The sequence below is a fragment of the Salminus brasiliensis genome, chromosome 14, assembly GCF_030463535.1.
Source record: "Salminus brasiliensis chromosome 14, fSalBra1.hap2, whole genome shotgun sequence".
In the NCBI taxonomy this organism is placed as follows: Eukaryota; Metazoa; Chordata; class Actinopteri; order Characiformes; family Bryconidae; genus Salminus; species Salminus brasiliensis.
This window is the reverse complement of record NC_132891.1, coordinates 8,918,449-8,943,526: the sequence shown is the minus strand read 5'-3', so window position 1 is coordinate 8,943,526 and position 25,078 is coordinate 8,918,449. Positions and strand designations below refer to the sequence as shown.

Genomic DNA, 25,078 nt, shown 5'->3' with positions numbered 1-25,078 from the left:
TTTCTTCCAATTTTCTCCTTAATGTATCAATCACCAATTCAGGATTTAAGAGTTTTATTGTTGTATGTGTCAGGCCCTCGTTATCGTGCCCGCCCCCACGGCGATCCCGAGCCGCCGCCCACAGGCCCATATAAGGACTTCCTGGTTGTTTTTGTTGCTTCCTGTTCATTTGTGTTCATTCACTTTGCACCAGTTGCACCTGGTACTGGGAGCATTTAAGAAGCTCCACGCTGGTCACTCCTGGTTGTGTATTGAATCTCTTTGAGTCTCCTTGACTCTCCGTGATTCCCAACACGTTGGTGGCATGTTCAGGTTGGCAAGAGTTCTGATCGTAGTCAAGAGATACCATAGTTTGGTTCGAGAGGCAAGTGTGTTACGTTCGCTTCCTGCTCATGCGCCTAGGCGACCCCGGCTCGAGGCAGTCGCTACATACTCAGGTTTGGCTTGCCTCATTTTCTAGTCATGCAGCTGGCTCCCCAGGTACCCCTGTTTGTTTACAGAGCGCGGCTCTGCACCTAGTTTGTAGTTACCTTTGTTGCCCAAGCTGGGCTTGTGACTAAGTTCAGACCCCTCTTTAGTTCACCCTCTTGTTATTATTCCCGCTCAGCTCCCTGCTTCTCCCAGTCCCAGGTTTGTTTTCGCCATCTTGTTTGTCACGTTCTGTTGTGTTCTCTGTTTTGACCATTAGTTGCTGCACTTTGTATTTCACAGGACCTGGTTTTGTTGTGAGTGTTCATCCCTTGTCTGGCCGTACACGCCATGACAGAATGCACTGTTAACAGGCAAGTAACACTGTACAGTTACTTTGCTCCTCCTCCACTAACATGCAAAATATTAGGTTTTTACTTATACATATAACTAAAGTAGAAATATAAATTAAATGTTATTAAGAAGTATAAAGAGGTAGACATAAATAGGTAGCTTAGTACTGTTAACAGTGCTGTATGGAATTGTGTAAAGAGTATGGCAGTAAAGTTCCATGTGCAGTACTGTGCAAAGAGCATTCTCATAAAGCCCACTGTGCTCTTTGCAAAACAGTGCAGCAGTAATAAGTACAACAGTAATTACTGTGACCGCAGTAATAAGTGCAATTCCCACTCATGGTCTAGATCTCCTCCATCACATTACTAAGCTGCAGCCATAGATTAAAGCAAAACATTTTTTATATGGAAATCGCTCGTGTTTATTCAAATGACTAAACTTCCTGTGTTTGACTATGGTGACATCATTTATTGATTTGCATCCAAAAGTTTGCTTCAAAAGCTTGACCCTCTCCACCATTCTGCTGTACGGTTTGCTTCTAATGCCCCTTACAAAACACATCACTGTACTCTCTGACTGCTCCATGTAAAATCCACTGGTTTACTACACTTATCTATACAACTCTAGCTTTTAGAGGCTTTTATTCCTGTCAGCACTTTTAAGGGCCGCATCAGGGATATTTTAAGCAATACTTGTTTGTAATTTTATAATCATCTGTTTGCTAGTATGTCCCATGCTTTTAACCCCTTATATCACACACTAAGGTGTATTACTCAGTAACTGGTGGGGGCTATTCTTATGGCCCGCCAACTGCTGTTTAAAGGGGTTTTATGACTAAAACAGGGAAGTAGAACTCTGTAGTAGGGGGCTTTTGAGCTGGAGTTCGATGCTGCTTCTAGGTGAATGAGATAAGAAAAGGTAGAAAAGAGGAGAAGTCGGGGGGGGGGGGGCAGAGGGTCAAAGTTGTTCGACGTGATGATGAAGTGAGACTGAGGGTATATATATATGGTGCTGAGTGGGAGGAGTTTGGGACATGGGCTCAATTTAAAGTTATGTCCCGGCCCCCACCCCACACACCACTCCCCGCCTTTTCCCTTGCCAGTCTGCCACTGTATATAAGAATATGTACCTAATGGCCTGCTAAAGGCACAATAAAATAAATTAATAAATTAATTAATAAGACACCCCCTGACACCCGTACTGACTAACCTCCTGCTGAGTGATGAAGAAGACAGAGGGCCATCCTGCCCACCCAGAGAGTGCGAGGCCAGGTCTGTGGTACAGCCGTGGAGACACAGGTGTCCATTTCTTCAGATAACAGTAATTTGTACAGTGTCAGATACCACATAAGCAAGTCAGCCAAGTATATGTTTTTTAGCCAGGCAGTTTGCACAGTGCTAAATGATGTAGCTTTCAACACCTCATTTCAGACTAAACAAGCAAACCTTGCATATCAAACAAGTCTGTCTGGACTGCGTTTAGAGTAAGGTTAAAATTGTGCAAATTTGATTTCCCACAAGTCCGTTCCTTTAACAGGATGGCTCATTTACATATCTCATTTCAACCACGCTCCGTTACATTTCCTGCTGTAATGACATGTGAGCACTAATTTCATGTGAGAATTTGTTTTGACATTAGTCTGGAGCGGTAACATCTCATTTAAGCTCGTTTCTGCGGCCCGGCCTGTTACCATAGTCACGGCACGCTGCAGTGTCATTATTTTCATTAGGCGGCAGCCGCAGGCCAGCCTGAGCGGTTATTAGTCTGCTGCTTACATCCATGAATTCTACAGATGCAGCCTGTTGGTTTATTAATCCTAATATTGTCTCGGGAAATAATACCACAAGATGATGCAGCACCATAGAAACAAGTGCACAGGAACACGGCAGCGAGTATAAATACATTTAATGCTATTTTTAAGTTCAGCACGTGTGCAAGCAGACTATCGTTTACGGCCTTGAACTTCTGGAGCTCCGTTTGTAGCATTTGCTGTCTGAATGTGGATAAGGATGCCCAGATATAGATACTGTATGCACAGTTTGGAATTGCAGATGCATTCAGATGTCTAATTATTTTTGTCACCACGTTTCATCAGATCACGTTTTACAGATTTAATTTGCATTGAAAATCCAACACTACGTTCGCTCTCTGCTAAGTAAACTCCTCTGCTTCTGCTTGGTTGCTTTGTCTTGGTTGTCTGTGCTGCTGAAAGGAGATCTGGGAAGCTCCGGAGTGATAAAATTCCTCCTCTGAGACACGGAGGGGGAGGAAGAAGAGATGCACAGTAGGCAGCAGCCTCAGTAGAGAATAATGAAAGCGACTGTAAACCTTAAAGTTCAAAAACACATTTATCAGTCGTCGGTCCCCCAGTGTAGATCGCTAGACGAAAGCTACAATGAGAAACGCATGCACCGGGGTGCATGGAAAGGACAGACAAGGGCTGAATGACAATGGGAGCTACTCCTAGTGGAAATTCATGTTTGCTGGCCCAAAGAAACATCAACTCAAGGACAATTCGGAGGCCTATTCATAGTGAAGCAGTGGCAGCATAAAAAACAGCCCAGAGCAAATGTTTTTGCTCATGTATTTGGGAAAGATGCAATGGGCTTTCACAGCTGCCCGCTAAGTCATGACCCAACCCAGAGGTGCAAATTTGGTCTGACAAGTGGTTGGAGGACAGTGTCAGTAAGCAGCAGCAACGTTTGATTTTGCAGACGCTTGCCCAGTCAGTGTTTCTTATGAAATTCAGAGTATTTGTCCTCCCTTTTGCTGTTGTCTCAACTTGTCTGAGAAGGCTTTATACCAGGTATTGGAACCTTGCTATGACAGATCGATTGCATTCAGCCACAGGATCATTTGTAAGGTCATGTGCTGGTGGTAGATGGAGGGTTAAACACCACTTCAACTCATCCCAAAGGTTCTGGATGGAGCTCCATCCCTCGAGAGAATGCAGTTTTACTGCTCAATGGCTGATTGCTAGAGGGTTTTATACTCCTCTAGCCATTGGGCATGTTGACCTTATGCTAATATCTGACTGCTCTAGGGCATCCCTTTCAATTTGCAATCCTTTTCTCATTTCTTGAGGCAATTGAACCTGTGAAATACGTGAATTTAGTATAAAATTCACTTATTAGAACTTATTAAATTTTCTGAATACATTTTACAGTGAAAATGTCTCATTTCGCTGCCTAACTATGCCCAGTTTACAAGCAGCACACTAGCACATCATTCCCAGCAGAGGAGGGTTAAGTACCTTGCCCAAGGATACAGCCAGGAGCTCCTAATGAGTCTATGGATTTAAGCTCACAATCTTCTGGTTGATCTTACTACTCTGCTAAAATCTAGACGTCTTTGTTGGATCTGATAACGACTTTAAACTGACACAGCACAAAACACTGTCGTGTGCTGTGTACATGACCAATATACAGATAACTGCCTGAATCGGATAACAATCACTTAACTAGAGTACATGTAAACATACTCACAGTAATACAATCCAAATGTCCCTAGAATGGATGTCTTCTGCAAAGCACCTTAAAGCACGCCAGCATTTTTGCCTGGTTTGCAGGAAAAGACAGGACGTAATTGGGAGTATGTGGCATTTTTTTAAAACAAACCAAACATTAAACCAGAATCAAAACAACTGCAAGAATGTGGGGCCTGTATGGGTAACCTCACCAGGGACAGTGATGGCACCAGGAGGGGTTAAACATTGGCTTCGTCTGGGGTGTACACTGCACATGTGGCCTAGAATAAAACATATGTACAAACCCAATCAGAGCCCATGCCCACCTGGAACCCACCTAGCCCATGTTCCACCTATGTGAGCCCCACATGAGGATGTTCGCTAGGACATGAAACCAAAGTAACAAAGAAAATATCACGGCAAGGCTATACACGCATGACAGTGTAGGCAAAGTCACAAAAAGGGAGTATCATTTATTTGTACAATGTTTGGTACTGCCAATTGACCCACCCGTTAAGGCATTTAGCAGATGCTCCATAATACTCAACAATAGCAATAGCAATGCTCCTGACACTAGGAGGCTAAGGACCTAACAAGACACCTTTTAATACATGCAAAGCCAGGCACCACCTCTTTTTAAACTGCCACTCATACTGCATCACCGGGCAGCAGACATGCTGGGAGGGATGTGCTGGGTCTTCAGCTCCACCACACCAGCAAACAGACGCCTGTGCTGGCCAACATTGCTTAAAAGTGACAAGGGGAGAAAGTATCATGTATCCAACCGGAGAGAGCTTGGCCAATTGTGCTCTCTTAGACTCTGGCTGCTGAAAACAAAGCAGCATGACTTAGCATTGAAAGCTGTGAACCCCAGGCCATAGGGTATTAACTGCTGAGCCACTCGAAGCCCATAAAGAAACTACTTATACACAGAGACAGGACCTGCCACACTTGACAGGGATTATAAAGGGTGGGGCAGAAAACAAGTAACACATGGTGAGGGTGGGGCAAGGGTGGAGACAAAGACTAAAAACAGACAGGGTAATGTGTTAAAGAGCACATGACAGTAGTTAGCATAGGGAAGGAAACACAAAACAGGGCAGACGTGAGCACAAGATCTTCCAATTTTACTTACTTAGCTTTATTTACTCGTAAGCAGATTTCACTGGAATTTAGAAACATGTGTGAAATTCCAATTAAATCCAAATTTGCACTATTATGAATGAGCAGACATCGCCGCCTGACCCTAGGCCAGCTCTAAGCAGCAGATGAGCACAGCCCTGCAGTAATGCGGTCTCAGTGAGAGCGAGGCAGCCACTGAGTGACTCAGCAGACTCAGCGTGGCTTGGCAGAACATCCGTCACACCGCTGGCAGCCAGCGCACGGCAACCTGCTGTTCTTTTGACTCCTGTCTGATGATCTCCCGCTGTGCAGAGCCAGAGAGCGGCGGAATTAAATCTGACAGCTTCCACCAGCAAAAGCTCCCTCATAACACTTCAGCGTCATTGCTGTTCTTTGAAGACGAGAAAAGGCCATGCGAGAACGAGGCCTTTAAATTCCACTCTTTCTAATCTGTCTATCTCTGCCCTTTCTAAGGATCAGAATGCCATGGTGTCTAATTTGACGAGGATGGATGGTGTAGGTGAACTCTCAAACCTGGTGTGTGTGTCCTTTTGTGAGTAAACAGGAAGATCACCTTGCTTATCGCTCAACGGTGGGGTGTGTTTTCTTAGCCTGGTGTTGTGAGTCAAAGGTCAGAACGTTTGCCAAACTTGGAAGAACAAGTCTACAAAGACTGTTCAATTAAACCAACATTTGTTTTGGGCTTCAAATGACATATTAGGATAGTAGAGCCGCATTAGATCAGTCTGCACAGCGCAAAAATGGATTTCTGCTTTTCTACCACCTGCTGTTTGTGTACATTCAGCACTGCCATGGATGAGTGCATGTAGTGCTGTCAGCTCTACACTGAAAAAAGTGCTGCGTTGAATGTGCAGGATTAAGGTGTGAAATGATTATTTCCACAAAAATAAAAGGTATACATCTACAACCTGTTCGCTCAGTTTACTTACTTTTGGGAATAACTGAGTCATTACAATTTCTGTTAAGCACAAAGCTTATAGAGGCCCTAGAACATAACTCTATTTTCCTTGGCATAATTAAACTGACGTACCGTGAACCTCAAACACTGTTGTTCCTTCTCCACTAAACAATCAGTTATAACCAAAACCGGTTTCTTAATAGTCTTGACTCGTTGTATTTGCACCCTAAAATTTATGACAAACTAAAGGATAAAGGTGCACGTATTTGTCACCGTGGACTGTACAGCGAAATGTGTCCTCCGCATTTAACCCATCTGGTAGTGAACACACACTCACACACACACGTGTTAGGGGCAGTGAGTACACACACACACACACACACAGAGCGGTGGGCAGCCAACTCCAGCCCCCGGGGAGCAGAGAGGGTAAAGGGCCTTGCTCAAGCGCCCAACAGTGGCAGCTTGCCGAGCCCGGGAATCGAACCCACAACCCTGTTATCGATATCCCGGCGCTCTAAACGCTGAGCCACCACTGCCACTGCCACTGCAAAGCCCTAGTCAAAGGGTGTAAAACACTAAAACACAACAGTGACCTCGGGCGAATATGGCGTTGTTGATACCAGAGAGCAGCTCATCACCTCCTGACTCTGCTAGTTATGGGAAATGGGTTGCTAAGAGAACCAGGCCTTGTGACTGCAGCATTTCCTGTACCAGTGTTCGCAAAAGAGGAGCTCAAACTGGGTACACGATGAAGTGAAGCCATGGAAGCAAACAGGAATTTGTGCTAGGCTAATAGCTAATGCTTGCTTTTTACCATCTCTTCTTTCCACACTCTCTTCAGCTTGCTAATCAGTTCTGTAATTTTGAGAGGACACAACAAGAGGACAGCAACACTATCTGGTAAGACCTGGGGATGCTATTCTAAGCGGCATTGTTCCACAAACCATCTATAAAAAAAGTGTGTTTCATTCTGAGGCAGGATAGCAGGGTTGTAAATAGGCATTTGCACACCAACTAAAGTGACAAACTTGCTCTTATAATTTTCAATAAATTCATTCTTTGCACCTTTAAGTAAATACAGCCAGAGAGGGACTTGGCTGGGAATTGGTCGACACTGGTCGACGAGAGAAAGACAAAGCAGCTAAAATCCTCTGGTCATAACTCATTTTGATTTGAATAAATAAAAGGTATTTGCATGCACGATTAACAAATAAATGAGTTGTAAATACACACTTGGAACTGGCCTCTCTCTGCACTTGGTTCCCAAGCAGTGTTTGAGAAAGTAACACTTCAAGGCCATAAAACAAGGCTTACTGTGGTGTTATCACCTTAGCTGTAAGACAGAGATACACACACACACACACACACACACACACACACACACACACACACACACACACATACTGAAGAACCGATTGACCCACCTCACACATTTAGAGCGGCAGAGAGGTCAAATAACTTTAAGTGAGGCCTATGTAATACTGAATGCATTTCTAAATGATTACATAAGGAACACCTGGACTGAATATAAAATCAATCATATTCAAGTGAAAGTAGTAGTATTTTTGCAACAGCAGTTGCCTTGATGTAATACACTGAAGTCATTCCCAGTGCTTTTCTACACCCTTTGATTTGTCTTGTAACTTTACCTGTATCCTTCAAAAGTAGCTGTCTTGTTGCCAAGGATGTTTGCCAAGGCTGTCTGAACATTTAATGGCTCTAAGCAACACCCTGTTTTGGGATTCTACTTAGCTTAATCATATTTTTATGCATTCAAAAGAATTTGTTAATCATCAATGAACCCCTTAATGCAGAAAGGCTTATCATACCCACACACACAGGCATATCATTCAGTAACTTCAGGGACGTCTGTGGGGCAAATGTTTGGTCATAAAATTAATAATAATAGCCCGTCGGCTTGTCATAGACTGTTTACAGGGTTTAAAAGATTAAAAAGAATGAATACTTTAGTAATTAATACATGGATATGGCAAACACATACAGACACACATATATTTAACAGACCACAGAAGACAGAAGCCTGAGAAACTAAATTTAACATCAGATGTTTCAGTGTTTAGTGCCTCCACCCTTCCCCTTGATCACAGCTTCCATTCTCTTCAGGAGACTCGCTGTTAGTTTCTACAGGACGTTCTTTCCACACCTTTACAGTTCAGTCTTCCCACCATCCAAGCCACCCAAAGCACACTGAGTGGTGTTGAGACTCTAGGGTGGTCTATCCATCAGCAGCCTCAGCGTCAGTTTGATTTGATCAAATGTTCTTTTTTGTTTGTGTTTCTCAGTTGGAGCTTCCTGATCAGCTCCACATCCCTTCAGACCCACAGGGCTGAGTTTGAGTCTTCTCACAGTGGAAGATGGATAGAGACACCTGTGTGGTTTTAGTTCAGAAGTGTGAGTGAAGCTTGATTTTCCCCTCTCTCTCAAAGATGAAAGCTTTAAGTGATGTTTATCTGTTGGGAGCAGTGTGGGTGGTCTGCCAGGGCTTGCACTATTGTTTGAAGTCTTAATTTCTCTGTATCTTTTATTCATTTACTTGAGCTTCTCATTTTGGAAACTATAGTTTCTTCCTTTGGCTTTCTCTGTCTTTATGCAAGTGGATTATCTTCTACATGACAAAAAATATATTTTTGGAACTTGTGTTTTATTTAGCCAATCCAACTCCAAATATTATAGTGCAGAGTTAGTTTTGCTTGTGTTTATCCAAATAAATCTAAATAAACAGATCCGGTTAATATCATAAAGGTGCATGTTTTACTTATGAAGGTTGCACTGCCCTAACATAAGGCATGTAACAAATTACGTTCAGAAATAGTGCACTATATATAGTGTATCAGCCAATTTATAGTGCTGTTTAAAATCTCAATAGTACATTTCACTCACTATATAGTTCTCCATCTAACTGTATAACTTTTTATGAAGCAGTGTTTCTGAACGTCATGTCCGAAAAGTTGTATTGGCAGTCCCCTAGTAAGTTCACTATGTAGAAAATGAGTTAATGAGTGAAGCATTCCTAACAGCTTTCTACATGAATAAATAAAGTATTAAGAACAGCTCATTTACTTAGGTTAAAAAATTATATGTATTTATATTTAAATGCAAGACGTAATTGATGTATCATACCAGTATATTTTTTACACAAAAAAACCACCTAAAACACTTTTTTTTACTTTTATCTCTTCAGAAATATCTCTAGAAAATGTGTAACAACTTAATTATTAAATATGTAAGTAAATTTGCACAGTTCTGTATATTTAAAATGAATTAATTGATAATAGATCAAATAAATGAATACATTACAAATAATAACTAATAATGTAGCTCTTATTTTATTCTAAATTATTTATCGTAAAGTGGTAGACAGTTCTCAGCAGGGCAGAGACACTAAAATGGTAGGTGAAGTGTAGTGTTTATGCCACTAACACAAGTGAATGGTGTTGCTGGGGATTTTACACACCACCACCCACTAATATCTCTAACTGTAGAGCAGCAGGTTGGGCCTACAGGTTTCCACTGTTAAGTATAATATGTTATGATCAAACATTCAGTGAAGCTACAGAATCGGATTTGATTACCATCCAAAAAAAACACCCCCTTCCTAGCAGGCCTACCAGACCACATTTAGACATAGTTTTAGGGTCTTTAAGGGACTCATGTGATGTTATGTTGTGCTACGTAACTGCATTGGCTCCTGGGTAGTTTTTCACAGTGTCCGTATCCTCAGAGCCTGAGCTTAAAATTAGAGAGCAGCTGTCCTCCGATTATCTTATCCTGAGACACACTCCTAAAATACCCCAATGCAGGGCAGCGGAGTGACACTGACAGCCCATCTCACGAACGGTTCCAATGACAAGCTTATATGTGAGTGGGCCGAGAGAAAGATGACATCTTTGAATGAGGGGACTATATAAAGAGTGCCGTGTGTTACTCCAGCCCGGGTGACACACTCCCGGTTTCCTGTCAGTGTTGAAATAACTTCAGAATGCCAACAGAATGAGAGGTAGCTCTCCAGGAGCAAGGCTGGAGACCACTGATAGAAGTGCACTGTTTAGGTTTACCGTTACTGACTGTAGCCCATCTCTCGGCGTGGAAATTTATCAGCCACTCTGGGACGGGACCACTATAGCATCACTGCTGCCCAGATATTATGTGGGTGGTGAACCAATCTTAGCACAGCAGCATCATCAGCATGGTAGTGGTATGGAATAATGTGTTGTGCTGGTACGCATGTATCACAGTGTGAGCAAATTCAGTGACACATCCGGACCAGCACAACACATAAAAAATATATACAAATTTAGAATGCATGTACTGAGTATTTAAAGTTGCTATTCGATGTATAAATTGTAAGTGGCTGATTCGCAATCTGCCTGTCTGTACTTGTGTTCCTGTGTTCTTGTGAAACGTCATCAGTGTCTGCCCAAGTACTGCTCCATTCAAAAGCTCACATTTAGTCAAGCACAGTCCAAATGTCCGGATGTGTTTCGCCCATATTATCGAGGATGCATCAGGACGTGACTTGTGTAGACTTGGCACAGCCAAATATCCCTATATATGTTCCAACTGCAAAGTTACCGTACATCGTCCTCCCATCCTCTGGAGTTTGTACTCGCCAGTCACCAGTCCGAATTTGCCGTGCTTTGTATTGAGGAGTCCCTGTGACTTTGGTTGGGATCTAAAAGCTCAGTTGCAGGTTTACAACCGTATTTACAACCCTGTTATTTTGCCTCATCCTTTTACAGAGGATTTGTGGACAAAAAAAGTACAGTCTGCTTTTATTGGCTGGTTTACGTCACCATGGTGGCTTACAGCTGCATTGCCTAGCCTAGCTTAGCGTTGTTATTAGGCCTTTGTTTTTGTGTAGCTGTCCTCTCTTGGTCCTCTCAGTGTCCAGTCAGATTGGTGTGTAGTTAGCTAGCTGAAGAGATTGTAGTAGGATCTGGTAAGGTTAGCTTTTAGCTTAACACCCAGCGAGACCTGTTCACTTCACTGGCTCTCGCCCAGCCCTCGGGACTCTAGTTGCAGCTCGTGTAAGCTTTTAGTCTGTTTAGCCTCACTTCCATATTCTTCTGGAGTAGCCATTGTGTGTAGCCCTGAAAGTCCTTCGCTAGAGGTCTATATACATTTTGGGAGTGTAAATATAATGAATCAAAAACATACAAAACAGTTTGCAGGTTTTGGGAATTGGCCTGTTTCACCGCCCTGTTTTAATTAACATGGTTTTTGTTTCTGGGATGAACAACAGGATGAACAACAATGTGTTTTAATAATGCCCATTGAATGTAGAAATATGGTAGGTGTACCTTTTATAAACAAAGGGTATTTCTTTGTAATAATCCAAAGACCACCCACCAGTCAAGTCTCTAAAACCTTTGGAATCTTATAAATGAGAAAAGAAGTAGGAAGCTGGGCTTGCCTGACTGTATTCAGAGGATGGAGGTGGATGATGATGTATGAGTCCAGCCCTGTCCCACTTCAGTGCAAGCTAATGTTTCTGTGTTTGTGAGGAGCTGGGAAATATTCCCTTACCTTGGCTCATCCCCCAACCCCCCAGTTACAGCGCTGACGCTGCGGGTACGGCCTGGAATTTAATATGAGGCTGCTGCAAGTGAGGATCTGCTGCTGCTGCTGCTGCTGGAGGAGAGGATCAATAATTAAAAGGTCATGCGAAGTGGCTGAACCGCATTTTGATTTGGAGCTGTATGATGAGCTGCTCAGCGGTGGGGGTTTTGTGTACATGTGTTTGTGTGTATGAGACTAGGCTGCTAATGCACTCATCGGAAAGAGTGTAAAATGCTTCTAAAGGGGATCAGTTTTGAATGAACAGAATTGAGATATGAGTCTAATTATAAGTTATAAATTATAAGTCTAATTATAAATATTATAGTATAATTATAAGTATTATAAATATGTTACCTAGAACTCTCCCATACAGCTAGCATGTACTTCCTCGGAGAGCAAATGCATATTAATTATTTGTTTGTGGAATTTGTAAAATTCCAAACACTGAAAGGGTAAGGACTCCTCCACCAATGCAACATTCCTGGGCAGCTGACATGCTCTGAGAAAAGCTCCAGCTCAAGCTCCAACACAACACCAGCCTGTGCCGGCTGTCGCTTATGAGTGTAAAGGGGAGAGCACCATTTACCCACCCGGAGAGAGCATGACCAGCTGTGCTCTCTCAGACTCCAGCCACTGATGGCAAACCAGTCCACAACTCCCAACCCACAACCATAGTGATAGTGCCTTAGACTGGTGAGACACTCAGAGCCATTAAATGCATTTTAGCTGACACCTAAAAATCTACCTAATTATTCTTCATCAGTGTATAAACACCCAACATGCACCCTGAGTCCTCAAGTCCTCCTTAGAGTCCACACTTTGGTGACGTCAGCAAAATGCAAACCCTGGGGGCATGGGACCTCAAAGCTGCTAGGTAAAAAAGCATGCATTTAGAATCACTATGTCCCTGGCACATGACACAGGTACACAATTAGAGAGAGGGCCCTGTCCCCTCCCTAGTCCCACCTTGCCAACTGAATCAGAATCATGGTGAAATCATTTCCAAAAGAATCACTGTGAGAGCAAATCATTGCAAGGTCAGACAGTAACAGCTCCACTGAGGAATGTGAGCAACCTGAGAAAAGCTTTGCTGGTAAGTTGGTTGAGGGGAACACAATGTTCAGTGAAGCTCCAGCATTTATCAGAGAAAGAGAGCAGAATAAAATGAACAGGCTGTCATTGTTACAACAGGCTCTCACACTCCCACAGTCACGTTTTCCTCTCATCTCCTCCGCTTGCGTTGGCACAGCTTCTCATGCCCACTTTCTTTTCCTGGTGGCAAAATGATCTCATCTTGACAGCACAGGCTACTTTCCCCTCTACAGCCTAATTTTAGAGGGACATGTTTCCACAGCCATTTCTGTGGAGAGCCCTGACAGAAATCACAGCTGAAATACTCCTGTCGTTGCCTGAGTGCCTGTGCTAGGTTTTCAGCTGTAGGCCTATAGCATGGGTACTTTCTAGTCTGCATTCATCTCAGCACAGTTTTCCACCCATTGTACCATCTGGTATAGTGAATAATATGTACCAGGGGTGTTGCTAGACAACAATGGAGGTTATATCTAGACATTAATCAATGTCTAATGTAGCTAACTGATGCCTTTGCTTTAGTGGTATAATATGTATTTTGGTAGGTTATACGGTTATACCCAAACATATAGCTATGAGCTATAATTAGCTTGTCTGTTGTGTGGCTGAGTTTCTTTTAAATATTTTAAATATTTATGTCCATTACTCCATGCATAAAACCTTTTAGAAAAAAGCTTTTAGAAAGATGCTAGGGCATTATGGGAAATGTGGTACCTGTAGTGAATTTGCATGCTGTATAGTGGGGCATAGCAACATGTTACTGGGGCACAAGCTCCAGTAAATTGGGTCTAATGACACCCCTGATATGCACCATTACATAGAAAATCTACTTGGCTATTTACATTTGTTGCAGAGAGCCCGTCCTGTATAATATAGACATATATAGGAAGTCAAATAGATAGATTGAGATAGATCAGTTCAGTTTGTTGGTTTCCTGGCAAGACTTTTAAGTGCAATCCGTATTTTCAATTGGGATCAGGACTTTTGGAAGGCTCCTTTGATGTGTGTTTGGGGCCATTGTCCTGTTGGAACACCTAATTGTGTCTATGTTTCAACCATCTAGCTAATGGTTTGAAGTTATGCTAAGGATGCTACCACCTCCATGCTTAACAGTACTTTGTTCTTGGGGTTGAATGCCTCATCTTTACTTACTCCAAACATATGTCTGGTCATTTGACCATAAAAAGAGTTCCTCCAGAAGGCTTTGTCCATGTGCTCAGCTGCAAACTTCAGTTAAGCTTGAATGTGTTCATTTATGGAGCAGGGGCTTCTTTTAGGAAGGCAGCCTCATAGTCCGTGGTGATATAGAACTCATTATGATTGTATCATTATGAATATTTATCCTTCTCAGGTCTGCACTGAGCTTTTCAAGCTTTTCCTTTTGTACTGTGTTGGTCAAGCCAGTAAATGCTCCAATGCTGGCTCTCCATGACGAGTGCCGTAAACATCTACCCATCCCTCTATCCATTCATCCATCTTTGCCTGAGCAGGCGGGGTAGAATAGTGCAGAATCTTCTGGTCATTTCTGGACAGGCAGTGTGGATATTTCCAGATGCAGAGTGATTTGCCTGACTGCACACTGACCTCCTTTTAATGAGGAAAACTGCACCAGCCTGGGCTGGGCTTCAGTCTTAGCACAGCACGTTAGCCAGCCGACCAGCCCACATCCATACTTCTCGCACACAGGAGCCGGCGGGGGAAGCTGGAGCAGGCCCAGCTCTCATTCCCCTCTTTAACTTCTCCCACTCACCATATGACTGAGTTACAGGGTAATTTAGGTAACAGATTCTTCCCTTCCTGTGCCTGGCTAGCAGCTTTTCTCATATCCCAGTTGAATACTGGTACAAATGAACCATGTGTGCTCCAGCTGCACTGTTCTCAGCATCTCTTTACTTCATCTGCACTTTCAGCCACTGAGCAGTTGACTAACATTCACTGGTCATCACTTGTCTCCTGTAAAGATATGAAATAGGTATGAGCTTGCAATTGTTATGATTTGTTAGTATAATAATAGTCAAGTCAAATTTATTTGTATGTTGTTTTCACAAAGCAGCTTTACATAATTAGTAATTAGTAAAAGACAGTGAGCAAGCTAACGGCGACGGTGGCAAGGAAAAATTATTGATAAAAGTTACCAAACCACCTATACTGTTGAACTGTTCTGATCATAATCATAATACAATATTATTAAATTCATTAATGCATTAAATGATATAGTTCTCTTTAAGAACCCAAACCAATATGGATACTGTCAAAAGTATGGGAACAGCATGGCCATAACTTTTGTTTTTACTATAGGAATCCCTCAGTAGAGCTGTGACCAAAAAAAAAACACAAAACACCTCCAGGGGGCAGGGGTAAGACGGTTTTTGAGGACAGAAATATAAAGGCCGTACAACAACAGGCAAACCACTCATCAGTTGTAAGAATATGAAGTTCAGATTGAAAGGAAATTTATAAAGAATTACAGAGATGATCCACAAAGGTTCTGCAATGTTCCATGGACTGATTAGACCAAAATTCACCTTTACCACAGTGATGGAAAGGTTAAAGTGGGGAGAAAGAAGGAATCTGTCCATTAATTAATGAATTCAGAAGTCTACAGAGGCCAATACAGAGAAATGCATCCAATGTAATCATAAGGGCCGTCATTGTTTGATATGACCCTCATCATGCAGCAAGACGATGACCAGGTTTCAGACTGGCCAAGTTAAGCTCCAGACTTCGACCTAACTGAACATGAATTTCATCTTCCGAATAAAAGACAAAGAGAAACAAACAACTGAAAGTTGCTTATATTATGATTATTTTTAAATTACCAGAGAATCCTGACCTAATAGTGACTGTGCTAATGGTGTAGTGGTATCATGCAAGATTCCCATTCTTGAGATCTGGGTTCAATTCCTGGTTGGTGCAATTTTCTTACTCATTTGCGTATTGTGGGCATCGTGTACTGTATCAAATGATTTCCTTTGATATTTATAAAAAATACTGTTGCTATAGGCCTAATGGTCTAATGGATAAGGCATCAGCCTTTGGAGCTGAGGATTGTGGGTTTGAGTCCCATCTGGGTCAAATCATGCTGGGAAATCCAGAAGCTCTTTTTTTGCTTATATTACGAATACTTTTGTCTTACTTGGGAATCCTAATCTGATAGTGACTGTGCTAATGGTGTAGTGGTATCATGCAAGATTCCCATTCTTGAGATCTGGGTTCGATTCCCGGTTGGCGCAATTTTCTTACTCATTTGCGTATTGTGGGCATCGTGTACTGTATCAAATGATTTCATATACAGTGTTACCTGTGAACTGAAATGGACACAGCCAGACAAGTTTCCGTTAAATTTTTAAAAATTATTTCCTTTGATATTTTAAGAAAATAACTGTTGCTATAGGCCCAGTGGCCTAATGGATAAGGCATCAGCCTTCAGAGCTGAGGATTGTGGGTTCAAGTCCCATCTGGGTCAAATCATGCTGGTCTGTGAATATACATCAGTTTTTAATTAGCAGTGGTAAAACAACTCTTTAAAAAGGGGGTTGGTCATGGGTTCTTTAGTAAAGGTAACGGTTCTATGTAGAACCATGAAACATCAAAGAATGCTGAAATAGTTATTCGCATGGTAAATAGATTCAAACTGCTTGTATAAAAATCATACATTCATATTTAATATTAAAAACTATCTAACCCAATAACAGGCATTGTAACCACATGGTCGACCTTTTATCATGATCAATTTGCTGTAATATAAACTGGGCAAAAACCATCTTATATGTATCTTATTCCCCTCATTTAATAGAATAGTGTGTACTGCCGATTGTATCCACTGGGTGCAAGTCATAAAAATCTTCTGTCTGAAAGCTGGAGGAAAAAGAAAGTGTATTAGCATGATGTGGCTCTTCAGACATTTACTTCATGCTACACAGATAGTTGACATAAGAAATGTTTTGCACCCCCTAACAATCATATTTTTTATTGAATGGCAGAAATGTTACAGTAAAATCTATCTCTGAATCTTTATATCTCTACCCTAAAAAGCGTGTGTGACCGCTCAGTTGAGTTGCCCGTTTAGAGTTTAAGAATTTAGAATTGGACGTAAACGTTAGCTCGGCATAAACACTACACACGCTCATATAGACTATTTCCTTGACTGAATTGAGTGTTTTACCTTCAGATTGGCAGGATTTTTTTTTCTCATTACATATTAAGATATAAGCTAGTAATACTCTTCTGCCATAGCCATTATAGCTAAATCTCATTAAACACTGAACAACTATAGCTGTTATATCTAAACAGGTATATAGCATTTTACACATAGTGAAATGCCAATTCTCACATTTTACTAATTAAAATGTAGGGATTATTTGTCCATGTTTTATTTAGCACAGTGAATCTTATTTTATTGTTGTTCGCTTTCTGAATGGGTCATCTGAAAAACCTGAAACCTGAAAAGTTGCTAAATGTGGATCTAATAACACAATTCTACCATATTATTTTGTATTATATATATATATATATATATATATATATATATATATATATATATATATATATATATAGTACCAAAAAGAAATTCCACTACTGTTATGACTAAAAAGAACCCCTTTTTACTACTAGCTAAACATGTAGCACAGGAAGAAAGAAGTATGGGAGAAGGATGTGTGTGTTGTGCTTTCATTGAGTGCACTTTAGCTTTGGCTCTCATGCCAAACTACCAGTGACCCTTACAATAGTGCTGCCTAGACAGAGGAGTAAAGGGCCCTAACCCTGAAGCCTAACCTCTGAGTGCTTTTTTGAGGAGGAGGAGGGGGTGAAATGTCTCAGGGGAGTGTCGTTTGCAGGTGAGTGATTGGGGGGGGGGGGGGGTGGTTTGTGAGGCAGCAGTAGCACAGGCCTTGCCCCTGACTGCTCTGTTCTGAAGCATGGAAGAAAGCAGTGATTTGAGCTTCTCTGCAGAGGCGTGAACTGGAGCACTTTTATAGAGGTCAGGGATCAATGCTTTAAAATGAGACTGTCAAAGCCACTCCACCAGCACACTGCTCCCATCAGTGACACATGCAACCCATATGGAGAAACCCCCAGTCAGTGGTTGTATGAGGCCCTTGGGAGCCTGCCTGTTTCTGTGAGGAATAAAACATTTCACTACTTTACACAGTTTTATTCCAGTTTATTAATTAGACTAAACAACTGGAATTGTATGTCCAACATTAGCTAAATGAGAACAGAAAGGCAAAAGGCCATATTGTCACCGTAAGAAAAAGTATCTTTATAAATATTAATATTAATTAAATAAAGGAGCTTTTCTTTCTAATTGTCACGTCTGCCAAACGCTTTTGCACAGTACTGTATTTGACTCATATCACCCCACTAATTTTCTAATTCGTTCACTTGGGATCTTTGAGTTAAATCAACTTATAGCAATTTAGTTTAGTCTGTTGCTATCAGCAACTGGAGAGCAATTGACCCATGAGAGCTTGGAAATGCCACACTAAGAAAAACAAACTGCTCTGCTGCCTGTTTTAATCCTTTCTCTCTTGTTGAGCTTCGTCTATAATACACGTTACTGAGTGAGTCTGTGGGGTTGAATTACAGTAACCTGTAGGATTTATATGACGTGGTTGATGCAACCTCATTGAGCAGAACTCACATCTTTCCCATTGGCTTCTGGCACGGATTTTTGCATATTGGGTATATCTTTCCACTTTCTTCACTTACCATCATTGTGTTGTCATTCTCCCCAGACTACCTTCCTCTTGGGTGTGTAGTCATATTTTGTGTTAGTTACCTGCTTGGATGTGAAGCTAAGGTAAAGGCAATGTGACAGTAAAGTAGAGCTGTAAGAGCACAATACACATTTCACTGCTGCTGTGTGGTTAGTTGATGCCTTGGCCATTATAGTGACTACGTTCACACTAATGCTGGGTTTTACTGTCAGCATTTAGCACAATGCTGATATTTAGGCACTGAAAGATGTAAATGAATAAAATGGAGTTTAAAGTCATTTATTGCAATTGACAAAATGTTACCTTAAAGTATGACAGATAAGCTAAAGCCTAAATTTTAGCCCTCCTTCCAAAACACATGAGGTTCTGACTATTGGAGAGGAGGCACACAGCACAGCAGTGATATTGAGGGGGGTCTTGGATGGGAACCATTGTACTAGCTCACCTACTCCAGCGTTAAGTCATTGTAACCTGCTGTGTTTAGTACCGTCGGTACATTCAACCTAAGCTTAAGCCTCATTATGTTACACCAGAGTTACATCAGTCTGTTTGACCATTGACATAAGAAAAAACATTCCCTCAATGCTCATGTTGTGAAGACCTCAGAAAAGCGTGTAGTTGTGACCTCAATGACCTTCCATCTCCATGCTAAAAAGAACTCATTACCTGATGATGAGTAGTATAGGAGGAACTCCTATAATAATTCCTAGAAAAAAGATCCCTGTGTGTAAGAAGGTGAGTGGTGTTGTATGGCCTAATGATGGGGATGTAGGTAATTACACTGTTCTTGGATATGCTATGCTACCTTGGAACATTCACGGTGGCTCGACCACCTATGCAGTTTTAGCCACGTGTTCTGACTTTTGTCAGGTTGAAACCTGCCTCATTAACCATACACAACATGCTGTTTCTTTTGCCTCTGTGTCTCCGCTTGTAAAACTACCCAATGTGTGAATTACACTTCCTTGCTGTAGTGGGAGCCCAAGAGCAAGAAATGGCAATTCTTGCATACTGCTGCTTTAAAGCTAAATTTGAAAGCATGTGTGACTGTGAAATGAACCTGTTAGTGTTAGTTCATCTCAAGATTCACCTGATCGCATTACCGCACCAGGCCTACCTCTGCTTCAACATTACCAATGTATTAAAGGGTTTTGTGGTGAGGTTTATGTGAAAACAATAGAAAAAGCTGTAATAGAACGGCCTCATCATTTACTTTTTAAGATGTAAATCCTCAAATCCAAATCCAGCATGGATAACAATGAATGGAAGCTAGACTCCCAATTTGCATAAAGACTAAAGCTACCTCCTGGCTATTCACTTTCACTTACAGCATTTGGAAAAAGCTCTTATCCAGAGTGCCTTAGACTATAATCATGTTATGGAGTTGGACAAATGCCATCCAGAATGCTACCAGTGCTGGAAGGGTGAAGCTGGCATGCAATGTAAACTTACAGTTTTTTTAATTGCCTGAAATGCAATGTCATTGGGCAGCTCAGCATGCTCGGAGGAGAGCTATCGATTCTGTTGTGTCAACTCACAGATGCTCACAGATGTCCACATTGGCTAGCATCGCTGAGTGATAGCGGGAGAGTGCAGACCATCCTGACCACCATGTAAGAGCCAGACCTATCACACTCTCTAGGGTCAACACTTAAACAATTGCAGCACTCAGGAGCCCCAAAAGCTCCAAATTATCATTCGGTATGTACACACATCAGCCATAACATTCGTAGTGTTAGCATCATTCACAGTTGTGTCTGTCAAGGGATGGGATATATAAGGCAGCAAGTGACCAGTAAGTTCATGAAGGTGTTAAAAGCAGGAAAAATGCACGAGCATAAGGATCTGAGACACTTGAGGCCAAACTGTGATGGTTAGATGACTGGGTCAGAACATCATTATCAACTATGCTCTACAAACCCATGTAGTGTTAGCAACATTAGCATTTCCATCTAAACTAGTCCTTTAATCCTCACTCATGAGATCAGAATTAGCAGTGTTATCCACTACGCTACGCTGACTGTTAGCAATGTTAGCATTTCTGACCAAGCTACTCCTTTAATCCTCACTCATAAGATCAGGGAAACACTCCAGTAGAACACACTCTGTTTAGTTTCCTTGTAAGCTGTTTATATATTTTTTCAGTGCTTCGTATTAATATTCTGTTTAATATGATCTTCAGGCCTAGTGGGATCTGCAGGGAATGCAGTTTCTGTCTTCAACTCTGACACACTCAGTCAATTCGGCGTGTCTCTGAGGACCCTCCTGCCAAGCAGCAGATGAAGACGTTCTCCACCGCAGAGTAACGGCGCCTCAGATGGGAGTTGCGTTGGGATTGGCAGCTTTCTGACAGCTTCGTCTCGTCTATCCGCCTGCATCTGTGATGGCTTTACGCAAGCAGCCATCTTCGGCGGCAACTAACGTTTCCGAAAACGAACAGTAAATAGTGTAGCCTAACGTTGTTCCCGTAGAACAGCTCAAATTATTTCAGAGAGATGTACGTTTGTACGCTTTGCGCTCCCTAGATGAAAGAACACCAAACCAAACAGACTCATTAGTGAAACTGAAGCCTCAATGAAATGAATAAATGAAAAGCATATCTACAGCCCCCTGTCCTCAGAACACCGCCTGCTCGCTTGTTCAGGAAGATTTCAGAAAGGGTTTTTGAAAGGGAACAGGCCGGAGTGGATGCTGAGTGCAGGATGGCACTCCGCTTTGAGGAAGCGCAGGTTTAATAAGTAAGTGACCTTGGGCAGTAATACGCAGGACTGCTTTGCATGGGGAGGGAAGATTGCAATGAGAGAATCATAAGGTAGGGCCTTTGAAGGTCTGCTGTTGAATATGCATGAAAGAGACTGCAGGCACAGCCATTGTGAAGCACTCAGCCTCTACAGTCTACAGGGCTCAGTTCCTCCATCATAGTGTAAAGAAATCCTCCAGCATTTAGTTCGGGCTTATCGTCACCCCCAACACTGAAAATGGGCGTCTTAATAAACAGGAATTATGGCGCGAGTTAAAGCTCCAAAGGCACTGCATGATGTATTATGTAAACTTATGAAAGATGAGGGTAAGAACTGAATGGTGGTTTTCTTCTATTTCTGAAAGAACTTTGCTGTCTGTTTTGCACAATCTGAACGCAAAGATATTACACTATAAGCTACAGTAAGTAAGGCCCCTCTTCATAAGAACATCGCAACTGGGTGCATCAAAAATCATCTCCACATCTCTCTACTTTCACAACTGTAACATACACCACTACATAAAACACGTATCTCCGTTTTTGTCCGTTTTCTTTTCTCCATGGTTCGAACCCTGTAGCTGCTTCTGTACACTGTGTATATCATTCTGGATAAACAGACCTTCAGAAATGCTCTAAGTTACTTGGAATAAACTCGTATTTTACATTGACTTCCATTCCCAGTTCATGCAAGCTGCAGTAAATCCCATTCCTCTTGTGTCTGATGCCAACAAACTTAGAAAGCCGGGAGACATCTTGACTGCTCACTAACTTCATCATATCACAGTGCACACTTTTACCATGCTGCAGTAATAAAGCCCCCCTCCCTCGTTGTTCTACTTTTCTCTTCCTCTCCCTCTCCCTCTGTTTATACCTTAGAGACAAAGGTACAGAAGAACCAAAATAACTCCAGTATTTTGAAGAAGCAGTGGGACCTTCACTCTTAAAAATAAAGCGTTCTTGGGAGAGATGCCATGAAAGAACCAGTTTTGGTCCCCTTAAGTAACCTTTCAATAGTTCTTTATAAAGGACTTAAGTGAGGTGTGTGTGTGTGTGTGTGTGTTAAGTGTTTAAAGTTTAAAGGTTTCAGGAAGAACCTTAAATTGGTATAGAAGCTTGCTCTCTGCTCCTGGAAAGACACAATCCCGCAGACTTTGGATCCAACCCTAATCCGCCCTTCCTGATCCTTCTAATTACTACCTTCAGAAGTCCTTGATTGGCTGAACGAGTTGTGTTGGGTTTGGGTTGGAGTTGAAACCTGCAAGAAGGTGAACTTTCAGACGGTGGGTTGGAGACCACTGCTTTGCTTTATGTAAAGGCTCCTGAAACCTTCACAGTCACAGTTATCTCTTTTTTCAAACATGGTTCTCTGGAGAACCAAACCTGGTTTGTCTTTGGTTTTGCTCAAAGAAACCCTCGTGGCATAGAACTAAAGAACCCTACATTAGTGCAGAAGCAATGCAAGAGCCAAAAAATACCTTCAAGGCTGCAGGAAGGTGCAATGGTATTAGAGGAACAGCGCTAAAGCTTTAGCTTGGCTTGCCGTCGCTCTAATAACGTGATAAACCCAATCCTTAAATCCCATTGTCTCGGAGAGGAACCTCTTAACAGAAGGCTTTAAGGTTCATAGTCAGGTTTGTAGTGATGACTGACTCCAAAGCTAGAAGAAGAAGCTCTTTGAAGTTTACGGTACTCCTGTGTTGGGCGAAGTCATCAGTATGTGCGTCAGGTGCTATCGTTCAGCCTCTTGCGAAAGGGGTTCTTTTCATCCCAGCAGGTCTCACTGGAGAAGTAAAGGACAGCTGAAACATGAAAGAGTGTGAGAGATCCTACTGTAAACGTAAAGAAGTTCTCAGGTGGGCGTCTTGGGGCAATTGGCTGGCGATCTAAGTGTGGAGGAGCACTTCTTAGCCTTCTCCGAGGCTTTCTGAAGAACCTGCCCTCCACGCTAAAAATGATGTGTAAAGATGAGTTTTTAGAGTTTAACAAATCTCCACATCATGTTTTTTTGCCAATTGAAGCTTTACATATTAGAATCATTCTTAAGACTTCATAGCTTCTGGAAAGTCCTTGTAGTTGTAGTCTCAACCACTGTGTTTCCCTCCACTATGCAGTGTCCACAATGAGCTCAACACTCTCCAGAGGAATAGACATCTGGGGGGTTGGGAGGGGGCTTCCACTTTTTCTAAGCCAGTTTGTCTCTTCCCAGAAGGGAACAAACGCCTTTTGTGTTGAGTTCTAGCCACTGACCAGATCTAGTTCATAGGGCCAGCCATCTATTGTCTTCACTGTTTGCTCAGTTTGTGATTAATACGGAGACAGGCTTCACGTTAATTTTATGGATATTATCGTGGAAATGATTAAAAATGATTATCTTATGCATTTTCCCATCACCCACTTTTACTATTGACTCAATGATCCCAATGGGAACATGTCCTGAAATTGTCAGAGCAGAACAATGACTGTCAGTCAAGATCACTGCCCTTTGACCCTTGCTTTGACAGATATGGGCATTATTAGTATGATAGGGAGAAATACCACTGAACTTGTTCAGCCTTAGTGTTTTAGTGGTACGGTTGATCTTAACTGGTAGAGAGAGTGTTCAGTGTGGTGCTCGCTTGACTGTTTAAGAATCATCAGGGAATCCAGCCCTGATTTGTGTAAATTTGGAGAATTGGAAATCTTAAACCTTGAACAACTCTAAACTAAAATCTCACATTTTGGCCACTGTCTGTTAATTCATATAAAAACAAATTGTCTTCAGATGTGTGCTCAGACAAACTCAATGAACACATGGACTAAAGAAAATGTACATTTTCAGATATGGACTTTTTTCAGGGCAGACTTTTCAGGGCATCATGTGGGAAATCAACCAGCACACAGCCACTCCTAAAATCATTAATCTGGATGACAGGCCAGTTATTACATAAGCACTGAGAATCATTACAGGAACAAATCTGGGTGCCAGATTCATAGATTGGGAATGGCTGATATGCCACCGGCACTGAAACAGCCAAGCTGACAAAGCAGCTCTGCTAGCATTAATTCAAGGTGAGAATGGATGTGTCCCTGTAGTTATGCACAGCAGGACCAGTGCAGAGGTGAAGGTGACTTCAAGAACCATAAATTATCCTCTGAAGAATGTAAGATATTTCACTGTCCAGTCTTATTTTAGTATCTCCCTTGCAGCATGGCATGCCTTTCAGCTTTAGATAGGGGCATAAATATCCTGCAGTAAACATTCAGAACAGGGCAGAACACAACTGCCTGCTCAAACATTGTCCCAGCAATCAGCAGCCATGAGCTCCTCCAAATCCAATAGTTAATGCTCATAAAGGAGAAGAAGGCGATAGGAAGATAGGAACAATTTTTCAGGTAGCCGTTTCCTCAGAATGTGATTAAGGAAAGGGCACTAGGAACGGAGGAGGTCAAATTAAAACCCCCATCTGACTGCAAAAAGACCTTCAGGAAGATTTAGCAGACTCTGTGGTGCTCATGGTTCACTGTTCTACTATGCAGCAAGTCCTGCACAAATATGACCTTAATGGTCACCACAACCCCACCACAGAACTCAGCAGCATGTCAACAAGTCGGATGCATTTTACTGTATATTTACAATGAGAGATACATCTAATAATACCTAAGGATAAAACTACTGTCTGTTCGTGGAAATCTAGCTGCAA

At 42.0% G+C, this 25,078-nt stretch overlaps 2 non-coding genes across 2 annotated transcripts; both read left to right on the top strand.

The window, feature by feature from the left end:
* Nucleotides 1–15,783: 15,783 nt before the first annotated feature.
* On the top strand, nt 15,784–15,854 carry trnag-ccc (transfer RNA glycine (anticodon CCC)). The gene has a single exon. It is a non-coding gene; the product is annotated as a tRNA-Gly (tRNA).
* Nucleotides 15,855–16,100: 246 nt separating this feature from the next.
* trnag-ccc (transfer RNA glycine (anticodon CCC)) lies at nt 16,101–16,171 on the top strand. The gene has a single exon. It is a non-coding gene; the product is annotated as a tRNA-Gly (tRNA).
* The last annotated feature ends 8,907 nt before the right edge of the window (nt 16,172–25,078 follow it).